Here is a 19497-nt window from a genome sequence, read left to right as displayed (position 1 = left end):
ATTGTTCATCTCCCTGCTCAACCCACAGACCTCGACATCTTCATGACCTCTTCATTTCCATCATTCATCACATTTAATCCATCGGAAAGTCCCACTGACTCTAGTTTAGCTACATATTTCAAATATATCAATTTATTTCCGTTTATAATGCCATTAGGAAAAAAAAAAAACCATTAGGACATCTTATCCACTGATGGTGCATCGGATAAGAATCTACCTGCCAATATGGGAGACACAGGTTTGATCCCTGGTCCCAGAAGTTTCCACATGCCACAGAGCAACTAAGCCCATGCACAATTATTGAGCCCGCACTCTAAAGCCCATGAACAGTAACTACCAAACCCACTTGCTGCAACTACCGAAGCCTGCATGCAATAGGGCTCATGCTGCTGCTGCTGCTAAGTCATGTCAGTCATGTCCAACTCTGTGCGACCCCATAGACAGCAGCCCACCAGGCTCCCATCCCTGGGATTCTCCAGGCAAGAATACTGGGGTGGGTTACCATTTCCTTCTCCAGTGCATGAAAGTGAAAGTGAAAGTGAAGTCGTTCAGTCTGGACCCCATGGGCTGTAGCCTTCCAGGCTCCTCCGTCCATGGGATTTTCCAGGCAAGAGTACTGGAGTGGGGTGCCATTGCCTTCTCCTCTAGGGCCCATAGTCTGCAACTATTGAGACTGTATGCTGCAATTACTGAGTCAGTGTGCTGCAACTGCTGAAATCCACATGCTCTAGGGCCTGTGAGCTGCAACAAGAGAAGCCTGTGCACTGAAATGAAGAGTAGCCCCCACTCACCGTAACCAGAGAAAGCCTGTGAAAAGAATGAAGACCCAACACAGCCAATAATAATAATAGAATAAATAAAATGCCATCAGCTTTGTTCATACCACCATCATTTCCTCATTTCCCATTTAGTTTACTAAATAGCCTTTTCCTTCCTTCCTTTTTCCCCTCCCTTCCTCCCTCCCTCTCTTCCTTCCTTCCTTTCCTCCTTCCTTCTTCGAACAGAGCAAGAGCTCATGTGCCCCCAGCGCAGAAAGTCAAATTCTGACAGCAGATGTTTGCAACTAAATAAGAGTTTATTTGCAGGGAGTCAAGCAAGGAGAACGGGCAGCTCATGCTCAGGACACTTGAATACCCCAATGGCTTTCAGACAAAGGTGTTTAAAGACAGGGCTAAGGGAAAGGTTAGTAGCATGTGTGATCACAACGTGTATTCATCATCCCCCACCTGGGTGGGGGGAGAGGGTCCTAGTTCCTAGAGAACAACTCAAAAATATGCATCTAGATATATTCAGGAGGAACTAGGAGCCCTGTGACCCTATTATCCTAATCATTAATTGCTTGAACCTGCTCTTTAGAACTCAGGGAAAGTCTAGGAGACTAAAGCCTTTTTTTTTTTTTTTAAATAAAAACAAGAAACAGGGAACACAGAGGGGCTTTTGTACTTGGGAAGGACCCATAGGGTCCTGCTTGATTTCAGTCTCCCTTTTTCACTGATAGTCTACAATCTTAAGGGGAACAGGGGCAAAACAAGAAGGGAATAAAATTATAGATAGATTAATCATAGACTCAGCGAGGAAACTCAGTTTTAAGGGGACTCTGTTTCACTTCCTCTCTTTCTTTCTCTCTCTCTCCCTTTCTTCCTTCCTTCCTCCCTTCCTCTTTCTGCCTACTTTTAATCTGTTGCCTATCCCTTTCCATTCCACTCTCCATATGCAAGAAAGTGATTTTTAAAAAATAATTATTCCCTCACTCTTGCATAGCTTTGGTTGCACGTAGAACACTGCTTAACACGTCTTATACAACTCCTCTTCATCTAGTCCCCGCCCAATTCTACATACGCTTCCTCTCTGCAGTGCTTGTCTCCATATAGTCTACCCCAGTTCCTCAGACACAGCAGGTTTTCTGCTTCAAACCACTTGCACATGATCTTTCGCCTGCCAAGAACCTTTCTCCAGCCATTTTTTGCACGTCTAACTATTTCTTATCTTTCACAATGTACCTGGAATTTTACCACCCGGGGTAAAGTCTGTGCCATCTTTATTTTGTTTCCTTTCTAGAACTTATACTTTACTCTTTTTTATTGTCTTAGATCGTTCAGTGAAACTGAATATAAGCTGTGTGGGCAATGACCACATTTAACTTGCTCACCGTGATATTCTTATAGTCTAGGACAGAGACTTGCAAACACATAGTTTTTGTTTGTTTTTTTTTTGTTTGTTTGTTTTTTTGTTTGTTTTTTTAATTTTATTTATTTTATTTTTATTTATTTATTTTTTAAATTTTTATTTTTACTTTATTTTACTTTGCAATACTGTTTTTTTTTTTAAAATAAATTAAATAAGCAATCAGTGACATACCTGGAGGGGAGTGACATGATAAAATTTATATTTTAGGAAAGTGGCTCTTTACTGAGGGGAATCTTCCCTCCCCCAGGGACATTTGGATATTTTTATTGTCATGACTTGAGGAGGAGGAGGATTTGCTAGCAGGTAGGGACTGGGGCTGCTGATGGCATCCTATAAGGTCCTGCACAGCAATGAATGATCTAGCCCCAAATGCTCATAGTGTCAAGGTAACAGATCTTGTTTTAGAGAGATCTAAGTGAAATGTAAAGAACAGATTATGGCTAGTTAGTCTCTTCCTTCGTTAGCAATGGAGAGACAAATTATAAAGTTATTCCAGGTAAGAGAGGATGTCCTATAATGGAACAAAGAATGTGGTATGGAGAGAAGTAAATACATGTTTAGGATGTTTGGATATAGGGTACATGTTTGGAGTTGATTGTACTTTGAGAGAGAGAGCCAGGTAGACAAATATCCAGGGTTACTCGAAGGCTTCTCATTTAGTTGTCTAGATAAAAGCAGTGCATCTGTTGAGTCTGAAGCTGCGCTCACTTGGAGCAGAAGATGCAACTGGTCTTGAATGAAACATGAAGTTAACATATAGTTGTAGAACTCATAATTCAAACTTAATTCCATTGCTGAAATAAAAGTAAAAAAATAAAAAAATAAAAAACCCTAAGATGTAAATTCTCAAAAATAAGTCAAGACAAATCTTACAAAGGAGAAAAAATATGGCATAAATAAGTAGCATACAGTCTAGTTACTATGGACATTTCACACAAGGGAAGAAGAGAGAATAACACGAAATTAGGCAAAAAGGAATAAAATCTTCAGAAATTAGTGATTCAAAATACCTAGAGAAAATCATTCAGATCATACAATAAAACAGGAATTGAACTTAAAACAAGTGAAGATGATAAAGAGAGGAGAAAACCTTTAAAGTGAACGTATAATCCCTTTTGTAACCAAGCAGGACCTTATGGGACCTTCCCAGGGCAGCCCACTCTCCCATATCCTCTGCTGTAGCTCCTCTCCAAAGCACCCAGATGATAGTATCTCATGCATATTTCCTGAGTTCTTCAGATACTGCAAACAACCATCAAAGGGAACAAATGAACTACTTGATGATCATAAGCCCCCACACCTTCTGGTGCCAAAGGGTTGATAATGTTAACTGCCCTATTACCTCAACATTAACAATCAGAGAATTGTGCACAAGCTGATCATATACCCTGGGATGCCCCTCTCCAGTCCTTGCCTTTAAAAAGGCCTTCCTGAAACCCTTCAGGTAGTTGGGGGGGTTGGGGGAGTGGGAAATGACCTCCAGGTCCCACTCCCTGCTCCTGGCATGGTCCTACAATAAATAAACCTTTCTCTGCTCCAAACTCTGATATTTCGGTTTGTTTGGCCTCCCTGTATATAGGGCACATGGATTTTATTAGCTAACATTTTTAGCACAAATGAGCAATTAAATGGCCAGTTGTATTACTTACATGAAAGAAATTTAAAAGTTTTATATATATATATATATATATATATATATATATATATATATATATAAAGAGAGAGAGAAAGAAAAGACAATCATATCCTATTTAAAATAATGGTCTCAGGGTTTCTGATTTGACATTTATGACTTGAGTTTCTTCATTATAAAGAAGATTTGTATGTTGACAGACCCACAATATAAAAATACAGTTTGACCAAAAGAAACTACTTTAAACACTCATCTCACATGCTAGTAAAGTAATGCTCAAAATTCTCCAAGCCAGGCTTCAGCAATACGTGAACCATGAACTTCCAGATGTTCAAGCTGGTTTTAGAAAAGATAGAGGAACCAGAGATCAAATTATGAACATCCTCTGGATCATGGAAAAAGCAAGAGAGTTCCAGAAAAACATCTATTTCTGCTTTGTTGACTATGCCAAAGCCTTTGACTATGTGCATCACAATAAACTGTGGAAAATTCTGAAAGAGATAGGCATACCAGATCACCTGACTTGACTCTCGAGAAACCTGTATGCAGGTCAGGAAGCAACAGTTAGAACTGGACATGGAACAACAGACTGGTTCCAAATAGGAAAAGGAGTACATCAAGGCTGTATATTGTCACTCTGCTTATTTAACTTATATGCAGAGTACATATGAGAAACGCTGGGCTGGAGGAAGCACAGGCTGGAATCAAGATTGCCAGGAGAATATCAATAACCTCAGATACACAGATGATACCACCCTTATGGCAGAAAGTGAAGAAGAACTAAAGAGCCTCTTGATGAAAGTGAAAGAAGAGAGTGAAAAAATTAGCTTAAAGCTCAACATTCAGAAAACTAAGATCATGGCATCTGGTCCCATCACTTCATGGCAGATAGATGCGGAAACAGTGGCTGACTTTATTTTTCTGGGCTCCAAAATCCCTGCAGATGGTGATTGCAGCTATGAAATTAAAAGATGCTTACTCCTTAGAAGGAAAGTTATGACCAACCTAGACAGCGTATTAAAAAACAGAGACATTACTTTGCCAACAAAGATCCGTCTAGTCAAGGCTATTGTTTTCCAGTAGTCATGTATGAATGTGAAAGTTGGACTATAAAGAAAGCTGAGTGCCAAAGAATTGATACTTTTGACCTGTGGTGTTGGAGAAGACTCTTGAGAGTCCCTTGGACTGCAAGAAAATCATTGGAAGGACTGATTTTGAGGCTGAAACTCCAATACTTTGGCCACCTGATGCGAAGAGCTGATTCATTGGGAAAGACCCTGATGTTGGGAAAGATTGAGGGCAGGAGGAGAAGGGGACGACAGAGGATGAGATGGTTGGATGGCATTATCAACTCGATGGACATGGGTTTGGGTGGACTCGGAATTGGTGATGGACAGGAAGGCCTGGCATGCTATAGTCCATGGGGTAGCAAAGAGTCAGACACAACTGAGCAACTGAACTGAACTGAACTGAATTGTAAAAGACTAGGATATTTTAAAATACTGGTTATCCCAGGCTGAGAAATTCTCCCCACAAAGATATCAGATCCTGATTCCTAGCATCTGTAAATTTCACCTTATATGGAAAAGGGGTCTTTGCAGATATAATTGACTTAGGGATCTTGAGACTGGGAGGTTATCCTAAATTATGGTTACCCTAAATGCAATCACATGTAATCTTACAAGAAGGAGGCAGAGGAGATCTGACACGGTCAGAAATTGAGAAAACACAGACAAGACAAGGCCACACGACTGTGGAGGAAGATGAGAATGGTACAGTCACAAGCTAAGGAAAGCTGGGAGGCAGCAAAAGCTGGAAGGGGGAAGGAACATATTCTCCCCAGGCCCTTCAGAAGAATCAAGCCCTGCCAAGGCTGCTATTTCAGCCTATTAATACTGATTTTGGACTTCTTGCCTCCAGTACTATGAAAGAATACATTTCTGCTGTTTTAAGATACCAAGTTTGCAGTTATATCTTATTACAGCACCCATAAGAATCTAATTTGAAAGTATTTTATATATTTCTATATGTTAAAATAGTTTTAATATTATCAATATAGAATAGAATGGGACGTAGGCAATATTGTTAAGAACTGAATTGTGTTCCCCACAAAATTCTTACATTGAAGCCCTAACCCTAAAGGTAACTATATTTGGAGATGAAGTAAACTAAAGTTAAATGAGGCCATTAAGTGGCAGTGGTAGGGGAGGAGGGTTCCTTTACCAAGGGAAGCCCATAATGATACATCCTATTGCATTAAACCTATGGCTTAATTAAACCCATTAAACCCATTCTCTATGGCTCAGTTGCTAAATAATCTGCATGCAATGTGGGAGACTTGGGTTTGATCCCTGGGTTGGGAAGACTCCCTGGAGAGAGGAAAGTGTGCCCACTCCAGTATTCTGGCCTGGAGAATTCCCTGGACTGTATAGTCCATAGGGTTGCAAAGAGCTAGACACAACTGAGTGACTTTCAAAGTCTTTAGAAAAAAATTATAAGAAAAGGAAGAGTCTCCAGACACTTCTCTCTCTCTCTGCACACACACAAAAGAAAGGCCCTATGAGCACAAAGTGTAAAGTTGACCATGTACAAGCCAGGAAGAGATGCCCCACCAAAAACCATCACTGCAGGTACTTTCATCTTGAACTTCCAACGTTCAGAATTGTGAGAAAATTCATTTTTGCTGTTTAAGCCATCCAGCATGGTATTCTGTCATGATAGCCTAAGCTCTCTAGTACAAATAATCTTTCTATTTTGCCTTTATCAGAAAGCTATTATTATGTTACTAATTGCTTACAAATTCCTCCATAAATTGAGTTTGTGCTCAGTTATACAATTCAAGAAGAAAAAGACTGTACTTCAGAAAACTACAAGCAGAGACCTTCCTGGTGGTCCAGTGGTTAAGAATCTACCTTCCAATGTAGGGATTGTGGGCTCAGTCCCTGGTGAAGGAACTCGATCCTGTATGCCACAGAGCAACTAAGCCCACGTGCCCCAACGACTGAGCCTGTGCACTCTACAGCCCACACCACAACTAGTGAGAAGTCCATGCACTGCAACCAGAGAAGTCCTCACACGGCAATGAAAGATCCTGCACCAAGACCCAGTGCAGCCAGATAAATAAGTAGATGCAAGAACATGCAACGAGAAAAGTGGGGAGCATAGCAGTAGAGCAGCCTGGGGTCAGCTTGAGCAAAGATGTGGGAGAGTTATGACAGCTGAACACACTGAAGTAAATAAAGAAACTTCAGCATGCTTGGAATTTAGGAAAGGAGAAGTGGAGACAGATGAGCGGAAATCTGATCTCAGAGAACATCGTAACTATGAGAGAAAGGTTAGCCTTCACCTGAGCTTAAGGAATATCCATGGGAAGACTTTAATGGGTAGAAATGGCCTGAATCGGTTCAGTTCAGTCACTTAGTTGTGTCAGACCCTTTGCGGCCCCATGTGCTGCAGCACGCCAGGCCTCCCTGTCCATCACCAACTCCCAGTTTACTCAAACTCATGTCCATTGAGTTGGTGATGCCATTCAGCCATCTCATCCTCTGTCGTCCACTTCTCCTTCTGCCCTCAGTCTTTCCCAGCATCAGGGTCTTTTGAAATGAGTCAGTTCTTCGCATGAGGTGGCCAAAGTATTGGAGTTTCAGCTTCAACATCAGTCCTTCCAATGAATATTCAGAGGACTGATTTCCTTTAGGATGGACTGGTTGGATCTCCTTTCAGTCCCTTGGACTTTCAAGAGTCTTCTCCAACACCACAATTTCAAAAGCATTAATTCTTTGGCGCTTAGCTTTCTTTATAGTCCAACTCTCACATCCATATATGACTACTGGAAAATCATACCATTGACTAGATGGACCTTTGTTGGCAAAATAATGTCTCTGCTTTTTAATATGCTGTCTAGGTTTTTCATAACTTTCCTTCCAAGGAGTAAACATCTTTTAATTTCATGGCTGCAATCACCATCTGCAGTAATTTTGGAACCCAAAACAATAAAGTCTGATACTGTTTCCCCATCAATTTTCCATGAATTGATGGGACCAGATGCCATGATCTTAGTTTTCTGAATGTTGAGTTTGAAGCCAACTTTTTCACTCTGCTCTTTCATGTTCATCAAGAGGCTCTTTAGTTCTTCTTCACTTTCTGCCATAAGGGTGGTGTCATCTGCATATCTGAGGTTACTGATATTTTTCCCGGCAATCTTGATTCCAGCTTGTGCTTCATCCAAACCAGCATTTTTCATGATGTCCTCTGCATAGAAGTTAAAGAAGCAGGGTGGCAATATACAACTTTGACATACTCCTTTCCCGATTTGGAACCAGTCTGTTGTTCCAGGTACAGTTCTAACTGTTGCTTCTTGACCTGCATACAGGTTTCTCAAGAGGCAGGTCAGGTGGTCTGGTATTCCCATCTCTTTAAGAATTCGCCACAGTTTGTTGTGAACCACACAGTCAAAGGCTTTGGCATAGTCAATAAAGCAGAAGTCCATGTTTTTCTAGAACTCTCTTGCCTTTTCAACGATCCAGTAGATGTTGGCAATTTGACCTCTGGTTCCTCTGCCTTTTCTAAATCCAGCTTGAACATCTGGAATTTCATGGTTCACATACTGTTGAAGCCTGGCTTGGATAATTTTGAGCATTACTTTACTAGCGTGTGAGATGAATGCAATTGTGCAGTAGTTTGAACATCCTTTGACATTGACTTTCTTTGGGATTGGAATGAAAATGGACCTTTTCCCGTCCTGTGGCCACTGCTGAGTTTTCCAAATTTGCTGACATATTGAATGTAGCACTTTCACAGCATCATCTTTTTAAGATTTGAATTAGCTCAACTGGAATTCCATCCCCTGCCCTAGCTTTGTTTGTAGTGATGCTTCATAAGTCTCACTTGACTTCACATTCGAAGATGTCTGGCTCTAGGTGAGTGATCACACCATCGTGATTATCTGGGTTGTGAAAATCTTTTTTGTATAGCTCTTCTGTGTATTCTTGCCTCCTTTTTCTTAATATCTTCTGCTTCTGTCAAGTCCATACCATTTCTGTCCTTTATTAAACCCATCTTTGCATGAAATGTTCCCTTGGCATCTCTAATTTTCTTGAAGTGATCTCTAGTCTTTCCCATTCTATTGTTTTCCTCTATTTCTTTGCATTGATCACTGAGGAAGGTTTCTTTTCTCTCCTTGCTATTCTTTGGAACTCTGCATTCAAATGGGTATATCTATCCTTTTCTCCTTTACTTTTCGCATCTCTTCTTTTCACAGGTATTTGTAAGGCCTCCTCAGACAACCATTTGGCCTTTTTGCATTTCTTTTCCTTAGGGATGCTCTTGATCCCTGCCTCCTGTACAATGGCATGAACCTCCATTCATAGTTCTTCAGGCAGTCCGTCTATTAAATATAATCCCTTGAATCTATTTGTCACTCCCACTGTATAATCATAAGGAGTTTGATTCAGGTCATACCTAAATTGTCTAGTGGTTTTCCCTACTTTCTTCAATTTAAGTCTGAATTTGGCAATAAGGAGTTCATGGTCTGAGCTACAGTCAGCTCCTGGTCTTGTTTTTGCTGACTGTATAGAGCTTCTCCATCTTTGGCTGCAGAGAATATAATCAGTCTCATTATACTTTTTAAAAGGATCCTTCTGACTACAGCCTGAGGAAGAAGTTGGAAAGGAGCTAGAAGAAAAGCAAAGAGACACCTAGGAAATGAGTACAAACAAGAGGGACTGGTGATTTGGAATGCATTTGCGACTATGGAGATGGCTAGAATGGGGACAAACTGAAGAGATGTTTAGGAGAATGCATACACCGAACTGGGTAATTAATTACATGTGAGGGGAGCAGAAAGGAGTCAAGCTGACTCCCAAGCTGCTGAATTCAGCAACTGTCTGTCCTATTTTACTCTCACCAAAAGAAGGAAATACCAGTAAAGATTTGAGGTGATAGAAGAGCTTGTTGAAATTTGAGATGTCTACGAGACATTCAAGTCAACATGTGTTTTCTAATTTTAAAAGTAATGTGATTTGGGGGATTTCCATGTCAGTCCAGGGTTAAGATGCCACACTTCCACTACAAAGGGAACAGGTTCAATCCCTCGTTGGGAACTAAGACCCCACATGCCATGTGCTGCTGCCAAAAATAAATTTAAAGATTTTTTAAAATAACGAATAAGTTTTTTTAAGTAATATATTTGTAGTAGATTATTTGGAAAATGGAGGCAAAAAAAAAAAGAAAGCAAATGTCATCTTTAATCCCACTACTCAGAGACAGTTACAGTTAAAACATGGATGTATAGGCTTTTCTTTAAACACACAAACACAAGCAAATTGGTATTAAAGTATTGTTTTGTAATCTGTTTTTCCCTTTAACAATGAATCATGGCCAATTTTATTAATCATTGTTCTTCAATAATATTTTCAATGGCTGCTTAGGATTTCATTACATAAATTTGTTACAACTGATTTTAACCATCCCCTGTTGCTATCAAATTGCTTTTGCTATCAAAACATATTATAAGAGGACTTTAAGGACAGTGAAACTATTGTGTATAATGCTATAATTGTAGTTACATGTCACACATATTTCAAAACCTATAGAATGTACAACACCAAGAATGAGCTCTAATGTAAACTATGGACTTTAGGTGATAATGGTGTATCAATGTAGATTCTTTCATTGTAACAAATGTACTATTTTTGTGTGAGATGTTGATAGTAAGGGAGATTGTGCATATGTGGGGGAAGGAGACATATGGGAAATCTCTGTACCTTCTGCTCACTTTTGCTGTGAACCCAAAACGGCTCTAAAACATAAAGTCCAGTATTATGATGAGCATCCTTGTATGCAAATCTACACATTTCTGACTGTTTCCATAAGATAAATGTTAGTAAGTGGTATTGTCTGGTCAAAAGGTATACTCATTTAACAACTTTGTGTTACCAAATGGGCCACCAACTAAGAAAGTACACCTGAGTTGATTTTTTCATTGCTGACTCAATGCTGCCCATATTGTATTTCACTCCACACTCCATATACCATCCTCAAAATAATGCTGTAAAAACAACATTGGGTTTTCTGTCAAAAACATTCCTATTTTCTTAACCACAGTATAGTACCAAGTTCACTCTGCATTTTGATTACAAGCTAGCTGCATCTCTGAGAAAATGTGTGCAATGCTAATTTGTCTTGACTTAAAATTTCAAAGAAATTTCCACATGGATCCCAGATGTTGACCATTTAATGCAAGAAGGTGTTTCCTCATTACACAACTATGGTACATGTCCAAAATGCTGGCATTGTTTAGTTTATGAATCACTTAAAATAACTACATCACAAAAAACAATGGTTCACGTGTGAGTCATAAATTAAACAATGCCAATTTTTTGATGTGCACCACATCCATATAATAAGGAAACACCTTCTTGGATTAAATGGTCAACATCTGGAATCCATGTGAGGGCTCTAAAAAAATTAGTGCTGTATTTTCTTATATTTTCCCAGTATAGAAAGAAATTCAAAATGGAGGCAATTTTTACAAAAATTTCCTTGCCACAAATATCCTTGCTTTGGTTGATACAAAAGCCTACGTCAAAGCAATATAGTCAAATTCCATTATAGGTGATGCCACAGGAGTGTAAAGTAAAAGTGAAAGTCGATCAGTTGTGTCTGACTCTTTGCAAAACCCATGGACTATATAGTCCATGGAATTCTCCAGGCCAGAATACTGAAGTGGGTAGCCTTCCCTTCTCCAGGGGATCTTCCCAACCCAGGAATCAAACCAGAGTCTCCTGCATTGCAGGCAGATTCTTTACTGACTGAGTTATCAGGGAAGCTGGAAGTCCAAGTCTCCTGTTTTTATTTATTCTAGATCTTATGCTGGGATATTGTGGAATGCAGATGTAGTAGGTTGAATGCACTCAGCTGTTCAGTCGTGTCTGACTCTTTGCAACTCCATGGACTGCAGCTTGCCAGGCTCCTCTGCTATGGGATTTTCCAGGCAAGAATACTGGAGTGGGTTGCCATTTCCTCCTCCCGGGATCTTCCAGACCCAGGGATAGAACCCATGTCTCCTTTGTCTGCTGCATTGGCAGGAGCATTCTTTACCATTGAGCCATCTGGGAGGACCAGTGTGTTGAATAGTAGCTCCCCCCAAAAATATGCTCATGTCATAACTCCTGAAACCTGTGAATGTGACCTTAATCGAAAAAAGGTGGTGGTGGTGGTGGGGGGGGTGCTTTGCAGATACAATTAAGTTAAGGATCTTGAGATGTGATATTCCTGAACCTCAGCTCAAAATCCAATGACAAGTGTCCTCATAAAAGAAAGACTAAGGGAAGTTTGTGATACAAACACATAGGACAGAAAACCACAAGAAGTCAGAAGTAGAAATTAAAGTCACACAGCCCCAGCCAAGAATTCCTAGAGGTACCAGAAGCTGAAGAGGTAGTTTCCTAAAACCTCTGAGGAACCAAGGCCCTGCTGACATCTTGACTTTGAACTTTAGCCTCCACAGCTCCAAGAGAATAAACTGTTGTTTTAAGCTATGGTTTGTGGAAATTTGTTACAACATCCCTAAGAAACCACAATGGGAATCCATTGTAATGGGATTGTTGTTGTTTCTTATTTACTAAGTCATGTCCAACTCTTTTGTGACCCCATGGACTGTAGCCCACCAGGCTTCTCTGTCCATGGGTGTTTCAGGCAAGAATATTGCAGTGGGTTGCTATTTCCTGCTCCAGGGGATCTTCCTGGAGGGATCAAAGGGATCAAACCCATGTCTCCTGAATTGGCAAGCAGATTCTTTACCACTGCGCCACCAGGGAAACCCCTATAACAGGATTAGATGTATATTATGAATTAACTGTATCACTACACTTTATTCAGATTTAACATGCTTAATTTTTTGACCTTTGATTAGCATCAAGCACTTGATGGTTCTGCTTTGGGTTTAAATAACATTCAAGGCTCTCTTTTAACCTTGGACTGTTCTGATCTCAAATGATTCTCTCCATAATTTCTGTTATTCAAGCATGTTTGAGAGAATATTCATAGAGTTGTGAGAGCTTGGAGATTCTAGACTAGACAGGCAAATGCCTTATCATCTAAGCCTTCAAAATGGTAACACATGTCAGATACCTATCAGCTGACTTGGCTTCTGCCCATGTTGTGAGCAAAAGTATGTACTTTAAAAAGTTAAATAATGTTATCAGTGTGACTATAAAACATGATTAAAGAGAGGTAAACTATTACCTTATATTAGTTATATTTATAGCTGGCTACTTGCTGAAACCCATGTGCAAACAATCCCTTGGATTTTGCATGGATAGGAGGACATTTTGATAAACATCATGGTGGCTTTTCGGAAGGGGCTCTCCACTTGGTATATCTGATACTCCTTGATGTTAAAGACCACGGAAAGCATAAGCCCTAACTCCTCGATTTTCATTCTATGTCTTATGTTTGCTGGGCTTTTGTTTATTAATAGTTAAAAGAAATAATAAGCATCAGATTGCTTTTCTTAAGTAAATTTCTGGTAAAAGAGCCCATGATTATTCTTTCCATTATTGGCCATCTCCTGGCCCCATCCCTTGGTCTACCTCAAGAAGTGAAGGAATTCTAAAGGACTAATACCATACAGCTGCCATTAAAAGTTTAAAGAATTTCTAATGGCATGGGAAACTATTCTCTATAAAGTTGAGTAAAAAAAAGCAGGATAACCTAGACATACACTATGATCCAAATTTGTTTAGACACACACACATCTACATATAAATACATTCAAAAGTGAAACATTTTCACAAAACAGCTAAATTGGCTATTTCCAGATGGTAGAACTACACATAAATTTTTCTTTGTCAGCTATATTTTCCAGTGTGCTTTCTATAATGAGCATGTATAGCTTTTATAACCAAAAATAATAATGTAATGGAACCCAACTAACAGCTGGAAGCTAAGAACCATTGTGGGGGGGCTAGCATTTTGTCCTTCCTGTAGGTGCTTATTTCAGAACTGGTTTATAAAGGATGTAAATTAATTCTGCAAGATTTTCCCAATATGTTCAAGAATACTCACCATACTCACCAGGCGAATACTCCTGATTTCGCCTTACTTGTGCTACTTGCTTTTTCTTCACTCTTCCTATTCATCACGGTTGAAAGCTGATCTGAGGCTGAGAAGGTAGAAAGAAGAAAGAAGAGGGCAGGGTGCACTATAAACAAAAAGTCACTATATGATTTCCTTAGATTCTTTCTGTCTTCTCTTGGGACCAATGTGGCCCAAATGGAAGAGAAAGAGCACAGACGATCAGCAATGCCAAGTAGCTTGTATTTTTCTGAAAACTGGAGCATTCAATAACAACCCCCCAATCCACCACCCTACTTCAGGGACCACAGCCTTGTCATGGCAAAGGGGTTTGCATAACTAAATGAAGCTATGAGTCATGGAGTGCACGAATACCCAAGATGAACAGGTCACAGTGAAGAGCTCTGATTCTACATGTGGACATCACCAGATGGTCAATACCGAAATCAGACTGGTTATGTTCTTTGTAGTCAAAGATGGAAAAGCTCTATACAGTCAGCAAAAACAAGATCTAGAGCTGACTGTGGCTCAGATCATGAGCTTCTTATTGCCAAAAGTCAGGCTTAAATTGAAGAAAGTAGAGAAAACCACTAGGTCATTCAGGTACGTGCTGTGTTTGGTTGCTCAGTCATGTACGACTCTTTGCAACTGTAGGGGCTGCAGGCCTCCAGGCTCCTCTGTCCATGGGGATTCTCCAGGCAAGAATACTGGAGTGGGTTGCCTCCTCCAGGGGATCTTCCCAACCCAGGGGTTGAACCCTGGTCTCCCACACTGCAGGCAGATTGTTTACCATCTGAGTCACCAGGGAAAATTTCTAATACTCGAATGGATAGCCTATATCTTCTTCAGGGAATCTTCCTGACCCAGAGATTGAACCAGAGTCTCCTGCATTGCAGGCAAATTCTTTACCAGCTAAGCTACCAGGGAAAATTTCTTTCTCAGCTTTGTAAAGCCTTCTCAGTGAACCACTTTGTTTTCCTGTACTTCTTTTCTTGGGAATGGTGTTGGTCACTGCCTCCTGTACAATTTAACAAACCTCCGTCCATAGCTCTTCAGGCACTCTGTCTACCAGACCTTTGATTTATGGATGGAGGTTTGTTCAGTTTTACAGAAGGCAGTGACCAAATCCATCCCCAAGAAAAGAAATACAGGAAGGCAAAGTGGTTCTCTGAGGAGGCTTTACAAATAGCTGGGAAAGAAGAGAAGTGAAAGGAAAAGATATACCCAACTGAATACAGAGTTTCAGAGAACAGCAAGAAGAGATAAGACAGCTTTCTCAAATGAACTATGCCAAGAAATAGAGGAAAACAATAGACTGAGAAAAACTAGGATCTCTTCAAGAAAACTGGACATATGAAGGGAATAGTTCATGCAAGGTTAGGCACAATAAAGAAAGGAAATGGTAAGGACCTACCAGCAGCAGAAGAGATTAAGAAGAGGTGGCAAGAACACACAGAAGAACTACACAAGAAAGGTTTTAGTGACCAGGATAACCACGATGGTATGGTCACTCACCTAGAACCAGACATACTGCAGTGTGAAGTCAAGCGAGTCTTAGGAAACATTACTACAAACAAAGCTAGTGGAGGTGACAGAATTCCAGCTGAGCCACTTAAAATCATAAAAGATGATGCTATTGAAGTGTTGCACTCAATATGTCAGCATATTTATTTGGAAAATTCAGCAGTGGCCTTCCCTGGTAGCTAAGAGTTTAAAGCGTCTGCCTCCAGTGTGGGAGACCTGGGTTCGATCCCTGGGTCAGGAATATCCCCTGGAGAAGGAAATGGCAACCCAGTCCAGTATTCTTGCTTGGAGAATCCCATGGACAGAGGAGCCTGGTGGGCTACAGTCCATGGTGTCGCAAAGAGTCAGACATGACTGAGTGACTTAACTTTCACTTTCACTTTTCAGCAGTGGCCACAGGACTGGAAAAGATCAATTTTCATTCTAATGCCAAACAAGGGCAATGCCAAAGAATGTCCAGTCTACTGTACAATGGCATTCATTTCACATGGTAGCAAGGTTATTCTCAAAATCCTTCAAACTAGGCTTCAGCAGTACATGAACCAAGAACTTGCACATGTATGAGCTGAATTTAGAAAAGGCAGAGGAACCAGAGATCAAATTGCCAACATTTGTTGGATCATAGAGAAAGCAAGGGAATTCCAGATAAACATCTGCTTCACTGACTATGCTAAAAGCCTTTGGCTGTATGGATCACAACAAAGTATGGAAAATTCTTCAAGAGGTGGCAGTACCAGACCACCTTACCTGTCTCCTGAGAAACCTGTATGCAGGTAAAGAAGTAACAGTTATCTGTGTAGCAGATGAATGGATAAGAAAGCTTTGGTACATATACACAATGGAGTATTACTCAGCAGTTAAAAAGAATTCATTTGAATCAGTTCTGTTGAGATGGATGAAACTGGAGCCGATTATACAGAGTGAAGTAAGCCAGAAAGAAAAACACCAATACAGTATACTAACACATATATATGGAATTTAGGAAGATGGCAATGACGACCCTGTATGCAAGACAGGGAAAGAGACACAGATGTGTATAACGGACTTTTGGACTCAGAGGGAGAGGGAGAGGGTGGAATGATTTGGGAGAATGACATTCTAACATGTATACTATCACGTGAATTGAATCGCCAGTCTATGTCTGACGCAGGATGCAGCATGCTTGGGGCTAGTGCATGGGGATGACCCAGAAAGATGTTATGGGGAGGGAGGTGGGAGGGGGTTCATGTTTGGGAATGCATGTAAGAATTAAAGATTTTAAAATTTAAAAAATTAAAAATATATATATATATAAAAAAAAAAGAAAGAAAAAAAAAGAATAACCATAGGAGAAAAGTTATAAAAAAAAAAAAAAAAAAAAAAATAAAGTTTTCAAAAAAAAAAAAAAAAAAAAGAAGTAACAGTTAAAACCAGACATGGAGCAGCTGACTGGTTCCAAATTGAGGAAGGAGTATGACAAGGCTCTATACTGTCACTTTGCTTATTTAACTTACATACAGAGAACATCATCTAAATGCTGGGTTGGATGAATCACAAGCTGGAATCAAGATTGCCAGGAGAAATAGCAACAACCTCAGATATGGAAATGATACCACTCTAATGGCAGAAAGCAAAGAGAGACTCAAGAGCCTCTTGATGAGGGTGAAAGAGGAGAGTGAAGAAGGTGGCTTGGAACTCCACATTAAAACACCCAAGATCATGGCATCTGGTTCCATCATTCAGTGGCAAATAGAAAGGGAAAAAGTGGAAGTAACGACAGATTTTATTTTCTTGGGCTGAAAAATCACTGCAAACAGTGACTGCAGCCATGAAATTAAAAAATGTTTGCTTCTTGGATGCAAAGCTATGACAAACCTAGACAGCATGTTAAAAGTAGAAATATCACTTTGCTGACCAAAGTCCATATAATCAAAGCTATGGTTTTTATAGTAGTCATGTATGAATGTGAGAAGTGGACCATAAAGAAGGCTGAGGGCCAAAGAATTGATGCTTTTGAACTGTGGTATTGGAGAAGACTCTTGAGAGTCCCTTGAACAGCAAGGAGATTAAACCAGTCGATCCTAAAGGAAATCAACCCAGAATATTCATTGGAAGATCTGATGCCAATGCTGAAACTCCAATACTTTGGCCACCTGATGCGAAGAACTGACTCATTGGAAAAGACCCTTATGCTGGGAAAGATTGAAGGCAGGAGGAGAAGGGGGCGGCAGAGGATGAGATGGTTCCATGGCATCACTGACTCAATGGACATGAGTTTGAGCAAACTCAAGGAGACAGTGAATGACAGGAAATCCTGATGTGCTGCAGTCCACAGAGTAGCAAAGAGCTGGACACAACTGAGCAAGTAAATAACAAAACTGCCACTACTCCTGCAAATAGATAGATAGGGTTTTGGAAGACACTATTTTTTACCCCAAAACTACTGGATCCAGTCATTGGTAACATGGAAGATTTAAAAAAATGTTTGGCAAGAAGACTAGATCTAAAGTTTCCTTGAGGGCAAGGACCATGAGCTCCTTCATATTTATTTACATACAGCTGAAGACAGTGCCTCATACATAATACCTAAGAAGTATAAGATCCAGAAAAAAAATTTTTTTTTGTGGATTTCAAAGGAGTGCAGAAGCAGTGTCTAAGGAACTTTTTATTAAAGATCAGCAGAATTTGATAAAATCACTGTTCGTCAAGGAATGGGTCACAGAGCAAGCTGGGGAGTATGTACCTTTGCAAAAGATGCATCAGAATGGGGAATACAGGGGGCCAGAAATGACATGTGTGGTTTACATACTTTTAGGATCTTATATTTGAAAAGTGAACTAAGTATATGTATGATTTTCAGCAGATGGAGTGGGAGGTGTGGGTGCTTTTGAAGAGCATGTATGAAGTGTATTCCAATCTGAGCACATATAGAAAACAGGTTGGGAGGTATGGCATTCACAGGTATGGATTTTTAAAGACTGAACCATGTGTCTCTTTCAATTCTGGTTTCCTCGGTGTGTATGCCCAGCAGTGGGTTTGCTGGGTCATAAGGTAGTTCTATTTGCAATTTTTTAAGGAATCTTGTACCCCAATGTTCATCGCAGCACCGTTTATAACAGCCAGGACATGGAAACAACCTAGATGTCCATCAGCAGATGAATGGATAAGAAAGCTGTGGTACATATACACAATGGAGTATTACTCAGCCATTAAAAAGAATACATTTGAATCAGTTCTGATGAGATGGATGAAACTGGAGCCAATTATACAGAGCGAAGTAAGCCAGAAAGAAAAACACCAATACACTATACTAACACGTATATATGGAATTTAGAAAGATGGCAATGACAACCCTGTATGCAAGACAGCAAAAAAGACACAGATGTGTATAACGGACTTTTGGACTCAGAGGGAGAGGGAGAGGGTGGGATGATTTGGGAGAATGGCATTGTAACATGTATACTATCATGTAAGAATCGAATTGCCAGTCTATGTCTGACGCAGGATACAGCATGCTTGGGGCTGGTGCATGGTGATGACCCAGAGAGATGTTATGGGGAGGGAGGTAGGAGAGAGGTTCATGTTTGGGAACGCATGTACACCCGTGGTGGATTCATGTCAATGTATGGCAAAACCAATACAGTATTGTAAAGTAAAATAAAGTAAAAATAAAAATTAAAAAAAAAAAAAACATGAAAAAATAAATAAATAAATAAAGACTGAACCACTGGCCTAAATAACCAGGTTACCCATTCAAACCACTTTAGCACTAAGAAAACAGAATTGTCTTTTAAATATAGTGATCACGGCTTTCACTATCTCCAGATCCCATGACCATTCCTAATCTGTATACTTTCAACTCTTTATAGTTAGCTTTATATTTTTCTTCATAAAAGCTGAAGGATGGTGTTTACAATTTTTTCTTCTTTTCCGCTTAAGGTAATTTGGCATGTTTTTAAAATTTTTTAAATACTCTTGCCTTCAGGCTTCTATTTTCCTGGTATTTTATAGAATAGTGTTTGTCTGGAAGGCAGATAGAAAAAATACTCATATGTGATCATGTGGAGAAAAGTAGTCTGAATTCTGAAAGCAGAGGA

The sequence above is a fragment of the Ovis aries genome, chromosome 3 (assembly GCF_016772045.2).
Source record: "Ovis aries strain OAR_USU_Benz2616 breed Rambouillet chromosome 3, ARS-UI_Ramb_v3.0, whole genome shotgun sequence".
Lineage (NCBI taxonomy): Eukaryota > Metazoa > Chordata > Mammalia > Artiodactyla > Bovidae > Ovis > Ovis aries.
This window is presented reverse-complemented; position numbering follows the sequence as displayed.